A 16,755-nucleotide genomic window follows, 5' to 3' on the forward strand; every position below is an offset into this window, starting at 1 on the left:
AAACAAACTCACTTACGTACTATTATAGAGTGCGCTAGCACTCTCTATGTAGGAATGGCACGGACGCCCATATGAAAGTAATCTGGATTTTCTTCTCTAGAGGTCATCAAAAGCTAGATATGAAGAACTACCTGGCATAGTTGCTCTATCTCCGGTGTATATACCGCTTTTAAGCTATCCAGTGCGTTCCAAAGTCAAAAATCGACGAATAGCCAAAACTAAGATTTCTTATTCTCGTTCATCATCATCTTTCTTCAAATGGCCTAGAGCCCATCTAGTGTTAGAAGTAAATATAAGTTTATCATCATTTGGTAGAGCAAAACAGTCTTCACGATCTTTGATTACCTATTTTATCATTATTATATGCAAAATTTATAAATCTTTAAAATACACTCTATAACCTAATACCCACATATGCCATATTACAAAAAATAAGTAAAGAAGTATTGGGGAAAAAAAGTATCGCTAAATAAAAAAGCTACGTAGGGCTGGCTACTGAATTTGAAAGAAAAGGAAACAAACAAGATACGGATAAAAGCGGACATGTCACTTGATCCGACTAATGATAACATAGCAGATTAAGCCGTCTCTACTTTACACGGGGGATAAAATCCCTACATTACTGGCTTCTTTACTGACAAAACAAATACAGCCAGAATTTTCAATCGTAAAATTTTACTCTATTGTAAAATAGTTACAAGAGCAGTATTCTAAAGTTAAATAAAGGAAAGGTATAATAATGATCAAAGCTGAGATTCTAATCAAACACCAAGATTTTGATAGAGAAAGTAGGGAAGACAGTAATGTAGGGATTTTAATTTCCAAGTAAAGTCAAGACGGCTTAGTTTGCCATGTGATCATTAGCCGATCAAGTGATATATTCATTTCCATCAATATATTGTTTGGTTCCCTTTTTAAAGTTCAGTAGCCAGCCCTACATAGCTTTTTTTATTGAGCGATATTTTTTCCCTACCACTTGTATGCTACAAGAGCGATAATCTATTCGGTAAATTACATTCTTTGTGTTATTATTATACTTCTTAGTTAAGAAACTATTCAGTTTATTATCTAGTTTTGTTACAAACATTATGTTGATATCTAAGTTATGTTTTTAAAAATGTTATTCCAAGTTCTTGCTCAATTTACACCTGGAAAGTGAGGCAGCGTACAGTACAGAACATAAAGTTTTTATAATCACGATGAGGATCTGTTCGGTCTAGGATACGTTTTACCAGATGGTGAGGGGTAGTTACTACATTTAATACTGTTTTGCTTCTCCAAATTTACCTGGAGTATTACAGATTACATTTGCATTTTTATAACATATTTTAATAATGCCAGGTTTTCTTTGTCATCATGTGTTGACGACCATGAAATAAACTGATCAGTGCAGTTACTTTTTCGATAAACTTGTTTTTAGTTACTGAAACGAAAGAGAACCATCCTTCTCTTCTTCTCTAAAGAATTTATGGTAGGAGACAATTCATTAAGATGATTGTGGAAAGGCTGTACTGAGTTGGGGTCTCTAAATCAAAGAAATGTGTCATTAATGTAGTGTAGCCGAAAACAATATGTATGTAGTGAAGTATTAAAAACTCTTAGCTCTAGTTTAGTCATAAATATTTTATCAAGAATAGGGGTTACAGGTCAATCCATACTAATGCTTTCAATCTGGTTCGTATTTTTGTCTTGTATTGAAAATTAGCTAATGTTGTCGCAAATTCGAGAAGTTTGACTAAGGTGTCACAATTGAGTGAATTTCTCGGTAATGTATCTTTTTTGAATTGATTTTAGCGCAAGATTGCATGATTCATGTACTGAAACACCTCACGTCATAAACTAAACTAATAAATATCTTAATCACTCTAATGGAATGTTCGTAAAAAATGATTCAACATCAAGACCAACAAGTATTAGAAGTTATGAATGAAAATAAAGAAGAATGTAATAATTATATATGCACAAAATGCCAGCTGTAACCATTGACGACAAGGTATTTCACCCATTATCAGAAATCATCAGGCTGGTTGGGATAAATAGATAGACTAAACCATTACAGATAATAATCATTGGATCTAAAAGAATGTTTATAAAAATGGTTCAACATCAAAACTACTAAGAAACATCGTACACCATAAACGAACTAAATGTGGATATTGTTCGAGTAACATAAAGAAATGTTGGTAAGAAGTGATTCAACATCAAGTTTAACAACAAACACCTCGCGCCGTAAACTAAACTAAAACAGATATTGGTTGTTTTTTTTAATGGAATGTTCATGAAAGCAATTTATTAAAGGACTAACAAGAAACACCTCTCACAACAAACTATATCAATACATATATTAATCGCTTCATCTAAAGGAATGTTCGTATAAAAAGTGGTTGAACACCAAGAATAAAAAGAAACACCTAACACTATAAACTAATTTAATACAGATATAGGTCTTTTTGTCTTAAGGAATCTTCATAAAAAGTAATTCAACATGTAAACCAAGATTTTTTTTTCGTAATCGGTTCTAGTTTTCTTGTTTAGTAGCAATTATTCACTTCTACCACTTTAACACACAGATTTAGTTTCATTAATATATAAGTCAAATTTTACTTCTGATCTGTAAAGTTCGCTACATTTGATCAGAAGTTATTATTAATTGCTTCAATATGTGGTCTCTAAACATTTGTGGAGTAAAAATGAAACATAATACTGGCTTGATTCAGTTACTTTTGTGAAACACTAGTATTAGTGTCGTATGAGCGAGCCAGTTTTTGTTACGAAATGTTTTACAAGCGACTACATTCTTCTCAGATTACACCTTTTATGACTACTTCTTAATTTTAGGATACTTAATTGACCATACTGTAATCCAAAGAAAAAATATGCTTTTGGCTCTCCACAAATACTACAACAGTACAACAGTAGGTCAACTAATGAATTACATTTCGATAGAATCTCGAACGTAGATGAATGTATTGCTCGGATAGCTGATCTTTTATTCTAGACTAAAATAAAAGACCACCTTATCGAGATTGTGACATAGCAAGGCTTTCAATATTCTATTCAAATGAAGTGATTAAAGAAATCTATGAATAAAGAGACACTGTTAATTCGTAGATTATGGCCTAACTACATGTAACTAGTTCATCATATGACCAATAGTTGAAAATTTAGTTATTCATCTTCTCATTGTGAGTTAACGATACTCCAGAAATAACTTATCTAATAAAATCAACGTTTCACTATAACTGCTTTATCAGGGCTCTTACAGAACAGATCGATGTGATAAGTTAACTTACAACGTAATTTTTGCGTTTTGCTATTATTTATAGATATCTGAACAGCTTTTTTAGTAATTTCTTACTGAACTTTTAGTTTATTTGGACGTAGTTTGGATCACTGTTACAATCATTGTCAAGTACACAAAGCTTAGGCTAAATTACTACGTAACGTAGCTTATTTTAATTTTAAATAATGATCTACTAATGAACAGTTAGTTGTTTTACAGAATTCATAATCACGTTTAAGGACAATGTTATAGTTCTGTGTAAGTAAGAGGAGTTTGGTTTACTTGAAAATAATCTGAAGAACTGGTAATTAAAAGATATACACAGGGGTGTCTGGGTGTTTTTAATAGTTGGTCCATTAGATTTAATTACTAAGGTTTTTCTGATTCTTCTTTTATTAATGTCTGATTTATATTTTAGTATAGTGAGGTTTTTACGGAAAAAATTAGCATTGTGTTCACTCATGTTTATGCGCTTGAGAGAAAGTTGTCGGGTATTCTTTTATTCGTGTGTCTGTGTGTTTCACGTATATAAAAGGCCGGGCAGTTGTTACATAGTATTTTTGTAAATCTTTCCTGGAGAGTTGAGTTTTTGTTTAATTTCCTTAACATATGTTTTGTTTTTATTTCTGAAGTGAACAGGAATGTAGAAATTATGTCAAGGTGATGCTTTCGTGTTAACCTTTTCCAAATTGCTGAAAGGAATATGTTAACATTTTCTACAAAACGAATGATGCCTTTGATTAGGTTTAAGGTGCGTGTTTTTTGTTAAAATTGTTTGTTTTTTGTTTTGTGCTCAATTTAAATAGTTATAGTGGAACTGGTTAGCGTTAGTGAAGCATTGGATGAAGCAGATGATTTTTTTTCGCCAATGTTGATAGTGGTACATATGGTATATGTTAAATGAACTCTCCTGTGTTTTTCATTAACCTCACATGTGTTTTTTTTTTTCTATTTCAGAATACATCTTTTCTCCAGAATGTAGTTTTAGATTTTCACATGACCAGGTGGCAAGAACGCTCGACTTGCAATCTGCGGGTCACGGGTCGAATCCCCGTCACCGATCATACTCGTCCTTTCAGTCGTAGGGGCGTTATAATGTGACGATCAATCCAATTATTCGTTGATAAAGAGTAGCTCAAATGTTGGCGGTGGGTGGTGATGACTAGTTACCTTCCCTCTAGTCTTTCACTGCTAAATTATGGATGGTTAGCGCTGATAGCCCTCGAGTAGCTTTGCGCGCAATTCTAAACAAAAAACAAACAACTTTAATATGCTTAATTTTTGGTGAATTACATTGTTCAAAAAAACAAATTATTTGATTTCCATTATATATGTTTTTTTCTATTTATTTTTGTGTTTTTACCTTGTGGGAGCGGGGGGGGGGCTCATGTAATGTTTACAATTCAAAAATTTTTTGTGAAGTTACTTTTTACTCTAACAATTAATTATATGTTTTTTTTTATAAGTTATGTGTTAGAAGAATAGTATTTGTTTGTTATTGGCTTTTGAAACCATAGAAAATATGTTTGTATACCAAATATTTGTACTGGAAGCAAATTATAGTGGTAATTTTTGTTGACTCACATCAATTCTTGTTTTGGGTCTTGTAAAATAAGTTGCATGATAATATATATTGTTTTTTGGTGGGATTTCGAGGAGAGAAATTGGAAACCTCAAAACTGTGCACAATTCTATATTTTTAGGCTGTGTAAACGTTTAAAGACTTGTAAAGTGTTTTGTATTTGCAAATTTGTTTTAGAAAAGAAAGATTCCAGTATCCAATTAAATGCTGAGATTATGGTTGAAAGGCTTGTCTTGTTGATTGTCGAGAAATTTATAAAATTTTTGTGTGATTTCATTCAAAGAAATACTTTTTCTTGGCAAGTATTCTAACAGTGTATAAAAGATCTGTGTTTATCATATAGATTTGTTGAGACTGACCCACTTCTGCCTAGCTGGAATTTGTAGATGACATCGAACTGTTTAATAACACTAATGTGTAATTGTATGCCTGTTGCACCAATATAAATTTGAGAACAAAATCGACATTTTAGTTCATAAAATACATTATAAACAATACACTGATTACCAATAATCGTCAAAGTCATAAAATACATTATAAACAATACCCTGATCACTAATAACCGTCAGTCATAAAATACATAATAAACAATACACTGATCACTAATAATCGTCAAAGTCATAAAATACATTATAAACAATACACTGATCACTAATAATCGTCAAAGTCATAAAATACATAATAAACAATACACTGATTACCAATAATCAGCAAAGTCATAAAATACATTATAAACAATACACTGATTACCAATAATCAGCAAAGTCATAAAATACATAATAAACAATATACTGATCACTAATAATCAGCAAAGTTAGTAAGACAGTATCTTTTTAAACCTCTTATGGCTGTAAATATAATATTTTTTAAAGTTTTGTTATAGAGTTTGACCTGATTTTTGTTCAACTCTAATCAAAAGACTATTTTTACTACCTTTCGTGTTTCGTATTGGGTTTAATTTTCAAAATTTCCATCGTGTGTGGAGTTGAAAATTGAAACAGCATAAATCTCTTTCTTGTAAGTAAAGTTACCACATCCAAGATCAAATTTGATAAGTTGTATCCAGATCTTTAAATAATCGTCTGTTTTCGTCAAGAGCCAGCACAGGCTGGTCCAGTCACTTTAAAACCCAAATGACAAAACGAATTCTTCTTCTCTACTATGTTATTGCAATACAAGATGTGAAACTCACTTTAGAAATCGCCCATTACGGCTAAACTCACACTCAGTCTAACTTAACTTTTTTCACTTTTACTTTCACTAACTTGGTTGCCTATCAAGACGCACGGTAGTGTGTCGTTCTGCCAAAACAACCTGCAGGACACATTGTGTATTATTACCAGGAATGATAGTTTAGCAATGTTCCACTTCCAGTAGCTCGGACTATTATAATCCAAACTATCAAATATTTTCAGTGGATATGCTGTACTGGACCCTTACTTCACATATCAAATTTCAAAGTAATCCATTAAGAAATACACTTGATATAAAATATTCAATTTTGATTGAATTTTTCATGTTTTCTTTTTCTTCGCACTGAAAGTATGAAATATTTATTTGATAGAAAAACATATTTAACTTTCATGGATTTTGTTTCAAATGTTGTACACATATAGATTTTCCAACTCACAATAAGGTGTCAACTTTGGTTTCAATATAAGCCACAGTTGAAACGTTATTCAAGAAAAACCGCTCAACTTTGACCAAAATTTTTGCGCTCGCCTACACAAAAAATTGCGTGAGCTATCGATCTGAACTTTTTACTATAGCTTTACCTAAGAGTAAGGTTGACTTTTTTCTAGTTTTTATCATTCGAATTAAAGACGACTGATTTAGAGCAGCAAAATTATAAGGTGAAAGCACGTGCAGATACATAAGTATTCGTTAGGCCAAGTAAACTAGATTAGCAGTTTCTAGCTCAAGTTTTCAAAAGAATCATACGTATGGGCGGTTATTATTCATTGCGAACTTTTAAGAAAAAAATTGCTAAACTTTATGGAATTCTCCTAATTAAAGAGTGTTTAGCGTCACTAATATTAACGTAAATAATGAGTGCATGCGAGTGATGATATGAAAATGTTAATCTGGTTTCCATGGCGTTACTATAAAGGAAATTATTAACGTTGTTTTAGAGAGGAAAAACTACCACCATATATTTTATAAGGAATCTGGTTGGTTCTACAAAGTAAAGGTCTCTTCCGAATAATAGGGTTGCGATCCTAAACATAATGTTGGTTAATATCAAGTTCCATTTTTCTTACTTGCCGTTATTTGTTGATGTGTATTGACAAAAAGTGATGAATCTAATCAAAAACACCTTAGGTGTGAAAAAAACGTGCGGCCACAAAATGACTGAAATCAAAATTGGCGGCCAAATGGTAGCTATACTTATGGCACTGATGAGAGCTTTACAGCAAATATTCATTCATTACTTAGCTAGACCATATGTTTTGTTTTACCCACCATCACACTCCAAGTTTAACAAAGAACACAGCCTGGCTAACTAATGAATGAATATTTGCTGTAAAATTATTATCAGTGCTGTAGGTGTAGCCTTAAGTCGCATTTTTTTTTGGCTGCACCTTTTTTCACACCTAAGGTACTTTTGATTACATATATATAATGCCCGACTGAGGCCTAGAACTTTCTACAAACTACGAGACGTTATGATGTAACAATACTCACTTAAAGTAACGAGAAAAATTCAGAAGGTTCGAGTAACCTGACGCAACAATATAATAATCACTGACTAGTGAACTACACAACGTATGATTTGTACACAGTTACGTAAACAAGCCTGCAATAAATTATCGTTTCTAAAATACTAAATTTAACACTCGCGCTTTATAACTATCTAAATCATAATTCTCGTATTAAATTTAAATGTAATAGTCGTGTATATCTAACAATAAGCCCCTCAATATACACTACCGGTACTTGTGTTTAATTTTTTTTAATTATAATGAAAAACAACTTATTAGATCACGTCGAAACATGTACGTGTAGAGTGATATTTTTATTTTAACGTGGAAGTCGTACGGCTTTAATAGAGTTTTTATTGTGTAAAGACAAAACGTTGTTTTCAATTATTTATTATAATTCTAAAAATAAGCCCCCTCTTCAAGAAATATATTAACAATACTTTTTTTCACACTATATACAAAGACTGTTTTCACTTTATACAGAAAGTCTCCTCATATAGTTTGCACCAACATTTTCAGTCTCTAATCCCATAGGGCATCTGGTAGGGCTTCACCTTGAGTGGATCCCTGGTCGTGGTCTCAATCTTGTATTACACAAGGTCTGTTTTGCCTGGTTTATCTCTGAAGACACCTGAGTACTGGTATATCACCTCTTGTAGGTCTTTCTTCTGCTCGTCAGTCAGTTCTTCACTGATGTTGACGTCCTTGTACGTCTCATCTCCACCCAACAGTTTTAGGTCTAATAGATCTCCATCTTCTATGACAAAGTTATCGTCTTTTGGTTCTGCGTCTATGACAACCACATCTGCAATATCCATCTGTGTCTCAAAGATAACGTTTCAGTGGCAGAACCATATGTATAGGAGATAGACCTTAATAGCATGTAATCTTGTCTTTGGGTAAACCATAGAGTTCTGGTGTACGACTATCCGACAGTTTTTATATCATGTAAAAGTTGCTTTGATAGGATACCTTTTGAAGTGAAATTTGTGTCCAGTTTTTTAGTTTTGTTTTCGCTTCTCTTGATGGGTCGGTTTGTCGTGGGATGCATGTTGTAGAATAATCAAGATGTTACATAATTTTACTTCCATAGGTAGAAATGGTCACGACAGTAAATCCTTTATTTTTATCGGATTATTTGATAGTTAAGTTGTTGTTTTTAAGATCATGTAGCAAATTTCGTTTATATCCGAAGTTTCGGCTACTAATCTGTTTTCGTCTTCAGGGAAGTCCTGGGAAGGAATGTTTCATTCTTAAATGGTTCAGGGTTCGATTATTGGTACTTAGGTTTTTCAATCCTTCGGGTTTCTCCTATTATGCCTTGAATTAGTGGAGAACAGAAACGCCACTTACAACATTCTTTTTAAATGTGGACTCTAATAGATTGAAGAAACAAAAGTCAGAATCCCGGAATACATAGTAGACGTATAGGGCTTTATAAAAAATATTTGTCTGTAAAATGGAACAATGATAAAATAATAGGATATGAATAACATATGAGAAGAACAAAGATAAAAGAAGCCTTCTATGGCCATCTAAATGATAACACACTCTGTACCTAGCATAGAAGTCAGCAAAACCTAGATACCGCTCTTGAAATCATTCAGCTAGTTGATTCAAGTCCTAATAGATAAGATCCCGAATGAATTGATAGCACACAGCTTTGCTAACAAACGTATCTATGACTGAACCCCAGCTAATACCATTACATACATTTCTTCTCAGTTAGCAGCTTAAAAGTAGGATATAAATTAATTAGCTGTTAGGCTTAGGTGATCGTGCATGTAACCAAGCATGACAACTGCGGATATTCAATCGCCATAACCGGGCCGTAAATAATGAAGTCATTTAACAGTTTTCAATAAAGCATTTATTTAAAGTACATTTGAGGGGGAAACTTGGTCTAGTTGTTAGCGCTTTGGACGTGTAGTCAAAAGGTTGCGAGTGCGAGGTTTAGTTGCGCAATGTCATTGTACTCTTGTGCAAGACATTTTACTCCAATTGCTTCAGTCAACCGAACTTTATAATGGGAATCGATGGGTGGATGGAAGTTACCACACCACAGACTGGTATCTCATACAGAGGATTGTTTCACAATTATGTTCCTTTTGAGCACAGAAATCTGAGGTTAAGTACCAGCCTTATCAGGCTTAAGTGTCTTACGAGCGCTAAAAAAGATGAACTTGCTTATTTCATATGTTTAAGATATGTGTATTGCACAACTTGTTGTGATCGAGCTTGTTCTTAAAGTACTTTTCTGTTGTTGTAGTTCATGTATAATTTCGACACTTTTGTACTTTTGGATATGACGGGTTTATTCTTAAAGTACGTTCATTGAATAGTTTCCTGCACTTCCATATGACGGGCATATTTTTAAAGTACCCTGATTGAATACTTTATTGCACTTGAATATAACAGGCTTATTTTTAAAGTACCTTCACTGAATACTTTATTATAATTGCGCTGCGCTAATCGTGGTTCATTGTTGGTTTTAATATTAGAGCTGGTAATGTCACATTACTTATCTATCTCATTCTGTGTACCAATGCTCCACACAAGTATGTTAATCAATTAAGCGCAGCCAAGACTGTTTTTAATAAATCAAGACTATTATAGGATTTCCTAAACATATTTTAAACTCCAGTATACCTTGGCCTATATTAAAACTTTCCAAAATATGTAATATTTCAGTGTACATACATATGTATATATATATATACTGATGTATAGATATACATGGAAACATTAGCTTGCAGAACTATTATATCACAGTCATCAACGCTGGAAGCCTTTGGCCACCTGACAACATTGTCCCAGAATAAAGCTGCTTTTATAGTCTACAAAAACTGGCACGTTTGCAAGATCCTAAGCGTCACTTCCTTACATTTGCTTTAAGAATTTTAAGCACACAAAAATAATTTATATAAATATAAAAATAGTAAGCTATTCGGAATTCAAAGTAGTCATAGCCTTAATGGATTTTACTTTTTAGTTATCAAATGATCCTATTCTCGCAAAAGAAACACCTACGTGGAATAATTGTAACGTGATATTGCGCGACATTTCCTTAATAACGTTTGAGGCCGTTATACTCTTCTGCAGATTTAAGCTTAGGAAAATTTAACGGCGAAACTTTTCCAACGAATACTGGAATTTGCATTACGGTACAGACGTAGAAAAATATGTTTTTAATGATAGCACCTGGCCTCAAATACGTTTTCAACAAAAGCATATAACTTAAAATAATAACTCCTAGCGTAAAATGCACTAAATAATAATAGAACGTAACTAGAAATACATTTTTAACAGTCGTAGCATATCATTAGCTAACTACAACTCGGATTAAATTATCCATATTAATAACAGTATCAGTTAAGCCAGCTCATAATAAGTAATTCTGTTATATATATTTTTTGAAAGAATGTAATAGTAACGAGTATCTTTGATATACTGGGAATATATTAAAAAGAAACGCTTACTGATTTGCTACCCAGGATGATAAAATGCGATTTTTTATTTCAACCTACGTTACCAGAAGGCGAATACTGAGTGTATGTTTACACCTAATCTACACCATCAAATATATCGTTATATATACATATATATGTATCGTGCTTTGTATCAAATACTATAAACCTCGTCTCTAAGGTATTTTACAGAGGTAAAATCATTCACAGTAATAGAAGGCTAATCATACATTTCTTTACATTTTCACGTTCATTTTACTACAATAACGAATAATGTCTACTGTAATAATGTAGGCTAAATGCATATATATATTAGAGTATAAAGTAGTTTTTAATAGATAACTAGGTGGTTTTAAGTAGGTTTTAAAAGATATCTAGGGGTTTAAAGTAGATTTTAGTACATAACTAGATGTATCCATTAAACACAGTTTCGAAAAAGCGTATACAAATATTGTTTTATTCTAGCGGCTGTCTAAACTTTTGACCCATCTGATATCATTAATTACTTCAAATTTTTCAATGAAAGTTTAGAATATTATTCTATAACTAGGAAACCTCTAAAATATAAAATAAAGCAAAAATCGCTGTGTTTTACCTGTAAAAATCGACGTGTTTTATCTGTAAAAACCACTGTGTTTACATGTACGTGGCTTAACAGCTTGTCGTGCTCAAATTCTACTGGTAATCACTGGTCGAACTCGAAATTGGTGATGTAGCGCCATCTAGCAATGAAACAAAATACTTTTTTTAAAAAAGCTTATTCATCAATTTCATTGAGAACATGTTTTCACGTAAAACAAAACACATTAAAATGATTTCTGGTTATCATTAAAATTTGAAACCACCTAGTTATCTACTAGAACCTATTTAAAAACCATCTATTTATCTATTAAAACTAAATAAAACCACCTACTTATTTTCTAAAAAGTAGATAAAACCCCTTAATTATCTTCTAAAACCTATTTCAAATCACCTAGCTATCTTCTAAAAACTACTCTAAACGACTTAGTTATCTTCTAAAACTTACTTTAAACCACCTAGTTATCTACTAGAAACTAAATCAAATCATTTATTTATTTTCTAAAACTTACTAAAACCACCTTGTTATTTTTTAAAACCTACTTAAACCACCTAGTTATCCAATACAAAAAAAAACTAGTTATCTACTAAAATCTACTTTAAACCATCTAGTTATGTGCTAGAAACTATTTAAAACCACCTAGATATGTATTAGAAACAACTTAAAGCTACCTAGTTGTCTTCTAAAACTTACTTAAAACCTTCTAGTTATGTGCTAGAAACTACTTAAAACTGCTTAGTTATGTATTAGAAACAACTTAAAACCACCAAGTTATCTGCTAAAAACTACTTTAATTCACCTATTTATGTGCTAGAAACTACTTAAAACTGCTTAGTTATGTACTAGAAACTACTTAAAACCACCTAGTTATCTACTAAAAACTACTTTAATTCACATAGTTATCTACTAGAAACTACTTAAAATTGCTTAGTTATGCACTAGAAACTACTTAATACCGCCTAATTATCTTGAAACCACGTAGTTATCTACTACAAAACTGATAATACGTATCTCTTGATTAGATATTTCTAGCCGTTATACTATATACTGTATATAGTGAGGGTAAAGCGAAAGGTGTAAGTTTTACATGACCACAAACCAAAGTTTCCTCTAAAAGGTGCATAGCCCGTGAATAACCTAAAATGCAATCAAATGCGTGGTTATTCTATTTTCTCTGATTACCCAGCTGCTTGTTCTGATACGCTGTTACAGTTTACGTGCTAGTCTAGGTAACTAACTGTTTAAATGTTTAAATTGACTTCCAATAAATTACTATAATCTACATGTTAGTCACTTTCGCATTTTTCTACTTATTTATTAAGTAATTAACTGTTTTGACTCCCGTTGTGTTACTACAGTCTACATGTTAATTTAGATATTTAACTGCTTTTTTGAACGATTTCCTAATGAAGCACCTGAATTTGGCTTTACCTCAAGAAACTCACAGGAAAAAATCTACACAACTACAAACACGAAGTAACTTTTGAAAGTCTGTTAACATTTGTTACCAGAAAATAATATATAGTTAGTAAAATTCCATTCAGATACCAAAATATATAAAATAGAAACGATGTAACTTAGAAGGCGGAAGGTGGGTCGAGTGTGGCCCAGGAGTCAGCGTGCCGGATTATGTTTCTGTGTTTGTTTGTTTTTTGCATCCCGCCGAAAAAAATAACACCTTGCACATTTTGGGGTGAAAAATGCTTTAGACTAGCTGTTTATCCCGCTAGTCTGTCAGTTCAAAATTAGAGACGATTAACATTAGAGACGATTAACACATAGAGCGCCTGAGTAGCTTTGTGCGAATTTCGGAAAACAAACAAAAGAAAAACATGTTGATTTACATAGAATTTAAAGTCTTTGTGTTTCTTAATTAATACAAGTAACTTTTAACATTACAATTCTAATATGATGAGCAAATTAATGAGAAAAATATAATCCTAGACGAAATTATATAATTTAGATACATACACTAAAAAGAGCGACCTCTTACAATCTGATTGGCTGTGTAGAGTCACATTTAGCGTAACATGTTAAGGAAGCCATGAATATTTTACCACAAAAATCAACTTCTTACACGTGTGTTATAAACTTTTTGGATTTATCGTTACGTTTCATTCCTTAAAACATTGGTATTCCTACTGTTATTTTATACTGTGCACATATTCTGGTTATAACTCGCTACACTTATAGTATAATAATGTTACGAAGCTAGAGATTTCTAGACCGGCACATATTCTGTAACAACGTGTAGCAGTAAAACTAAACTAACTATATAGCTAAGTAAGATAACGTATACTGAGTGATCTAACAAAAACGAAGTCAACTAATTAAGCCTATTTTTTCCATTTTACTGAAATGTATATTTGATATATTACAACCATAAAGTAAATATGTTATGTAGTAAAATTTTATTTTGTGAAATTGCTAAACCTATCGGTTTAAATAAAGAGTTAAGAAGGATTAATAATAAAAAATGAGCAAGCTGAATAAACTTTGATGTGCTGTAAAACTGTAGCCCTTTGTTCTCCATCAGAAGGAAGAATAAGCCAGGCCTAAACATTTTCCTAGATTCATTATTAGTTTATAAGGGGCATACATCATTGAACGACAAATGCGACAATACACCTTGTTAGATGGCTCTCACTTTAAACTAAAGAGAAACTAGGTCTCAACATCTTCCTAGTTTCATTAGTTTATAAAGCCTACATATTACCACTAGACTACCAATGTGACATTCCATTTTATTTGTGATTATATTTAACATTGAAAACTCAAAATAATTTTAGTAGTTTATTTTAGTGCTGTAATTATCATTTTATTTTGTTCCATGACCATTAGAATCAGTTAAGAGGGGTGAATCATAAGCGTAAAACCGAGCGAGTCTATTGTGAAGTAAACTATAGCACTGGTAAACTTAGGAAATTTTGGCACTAATAAAATGTTCAATGAATATATCAACTTGTTTACTCAATCGTTAGTTTCGTTGCTGTTTATAATCACAAAGTTGAATAAATATGATGGTGTGTGTTGTGCCCACCGCAGGTTCAACGTCCAACTTTAACGAGTTATAAACCCTAAGCTGAGTCACTGGAAGATACTAGATTACTAGGAGTTAGTTATTATTAGTTAGACACGAAAAACTGTGTCCAATATTGACAGTCCCCTATAGGTAACTTGTATATCTTTCATTACGCACAAACACTTGAAAACATTTTTATTTAAGTTATAGCTGTGAAATCTTACAAGATATTGCAATCTCTGGCAAACAACAATAATGCCAACGTCACACCAATGTGAGCAATCTCATGATAACAGTAATAAAGAACAGCAGTGTGACAACATTAATAATGCAAACCAATATGAGCAGTTTTATGGCAACAGTAACAATGCAGAACATTGTGGGAAATTTTATGATAGTTGTAAATATGAACAGCAGTGTGAGTAATCTCATGACAATAGTAATAATGCACAACAGTATGGGCAATCGCACGACAACAGTATAGACATTCTCATTACAACCGTAATAATAATGCACAGTAACGTGAGCAACACGTTCTCAATAACAGAGGATCAAGAACGCTAAAATTAGGTGGTCCTGGGCTCGAACGCTGATTTATCATCGTGTAATCTCGAAATGTACTGCTTGTCTACTTGCACATATTTTACCAAACTCGTGGGATTAGGCTAAAGAATAAGAAAATTCAAGGCAAACGACTGTTTTATCCTTGTTTGATGAGGTCTGTGTAGTCTCCAGTACCGGAGATAAAGGGAACCATCTTATAGGGGTGGTGCTAACAATAGGCTCCACATTACACTCCAGCAGGAGCTTGTCATTTGTTCTTGGCTGGGCTCTTCGTAATGAGTAGGTCTCAGCAGAAAATTATGATTGAAGCGTAGCGTGAGCAACAAGATATGAACCAGCCGCGGGGCTCAGCGCCATCTGTTATCAGAGCTGTTCACAATGAAATATTGTCGAATAATATCTACACTCACAAACTCCTCTGACCTTTCGAGAGGAGATCACTCGGTTAGAACTTATCAGATGTATAACATAGAGAGGTTGGAAAGAAAAAAAAACTGTCAGAAGTAAAAAATAGTAATTTCACACTGATACAATTTGTAGCAACTGTGATAAATCGTGTAGCACGAGGACACATTTTTGATTTTTCTAACAAAAAGCGTGGGTAAGCGAAATTCAGTTAAATTATTACTGACCAAACACTTAACACAAAACATTCTTATCTGCAGTATGTGTTTTTAAACAAATATTTTAGTAATGTTATAAAATATGTTTATTAATAAAAGTTTGTTTTGTAACAGCTCCAAGTAAAGAAAATAAACACATTAAATATAAGCCGATTTGATTAAACGATCAATATAATAAAATACCTTTTGATCCCAAAGCATTTATCAGATGATTCGAAGCCCCTCCTGAATAATGAATAAAACATATTTTCCGTAGTTAAGTGTCATTTAATCAAATCAATTATGTTCGAAGTACCGCAGTATCCTTACACTTCTACCAATTAAATACATAAAATCGAGATAAAAGGTGGTTTTCAACATAAGTTAGATAATTTCTAAATTGTTCTTGAAGAAAATTGATTTTACCTTTTCCAAATCACGGTTAGTATTAGACTAGGGAACACGAATTATAATACTGAGAAAAATAGGCCCCTTTGTGTAAACGCGAAGTGAACTGATTTAGGATTATGTATAATATGTCGTAAAGTGATTAGCTTACATACTACATATATTTAGTATGCGTATTGTATGCATTTTAATTTTAAATCTATAAAGGTTTAGGTAATTAACTAATACAGAAAGCTGTAAAACATATACTGAAACGTCGTGTTTGTCCATCTCAGCAAACATCGAAACCTTTCTTTAGTTAAATTAGTTAAAAGTAACTATGGTGGTTAGTAGAAGCTGTATCCAACACTAACAGGTACCTACGAAGTATTGTAGAAACTGTAACCATTAGTTAAAAGTAACTATGGTGGTTAGTAGAAGCTGTATCCAACACTAACAGGTACCTACGAAGTATTGTAGAAACTGTAACCATTAGTTAAAAGTAACTATGGTGGTTAGTAGAAGCTGTATCCAACACTAACAGGTACCTACGAAGTATTGTAGAA

The sequence above is a fragment of the Limulus polyphemus genome, unplaced genomic scaffold (assembly GCF_000517525.1).
Source record: "Limulus polyphemus unplaced genomic scaffold, Limulus_polyphemus-2.1.2 Scaffold121, whole genome shotgun sequence".
Taxonomy (NCBI): domain Eukaryota; kingdom Metazoa; phylum Arthropoda; class Merostomata; order Xiphosura; family Limulidae; genus Limulus; species Limulus polyphemus.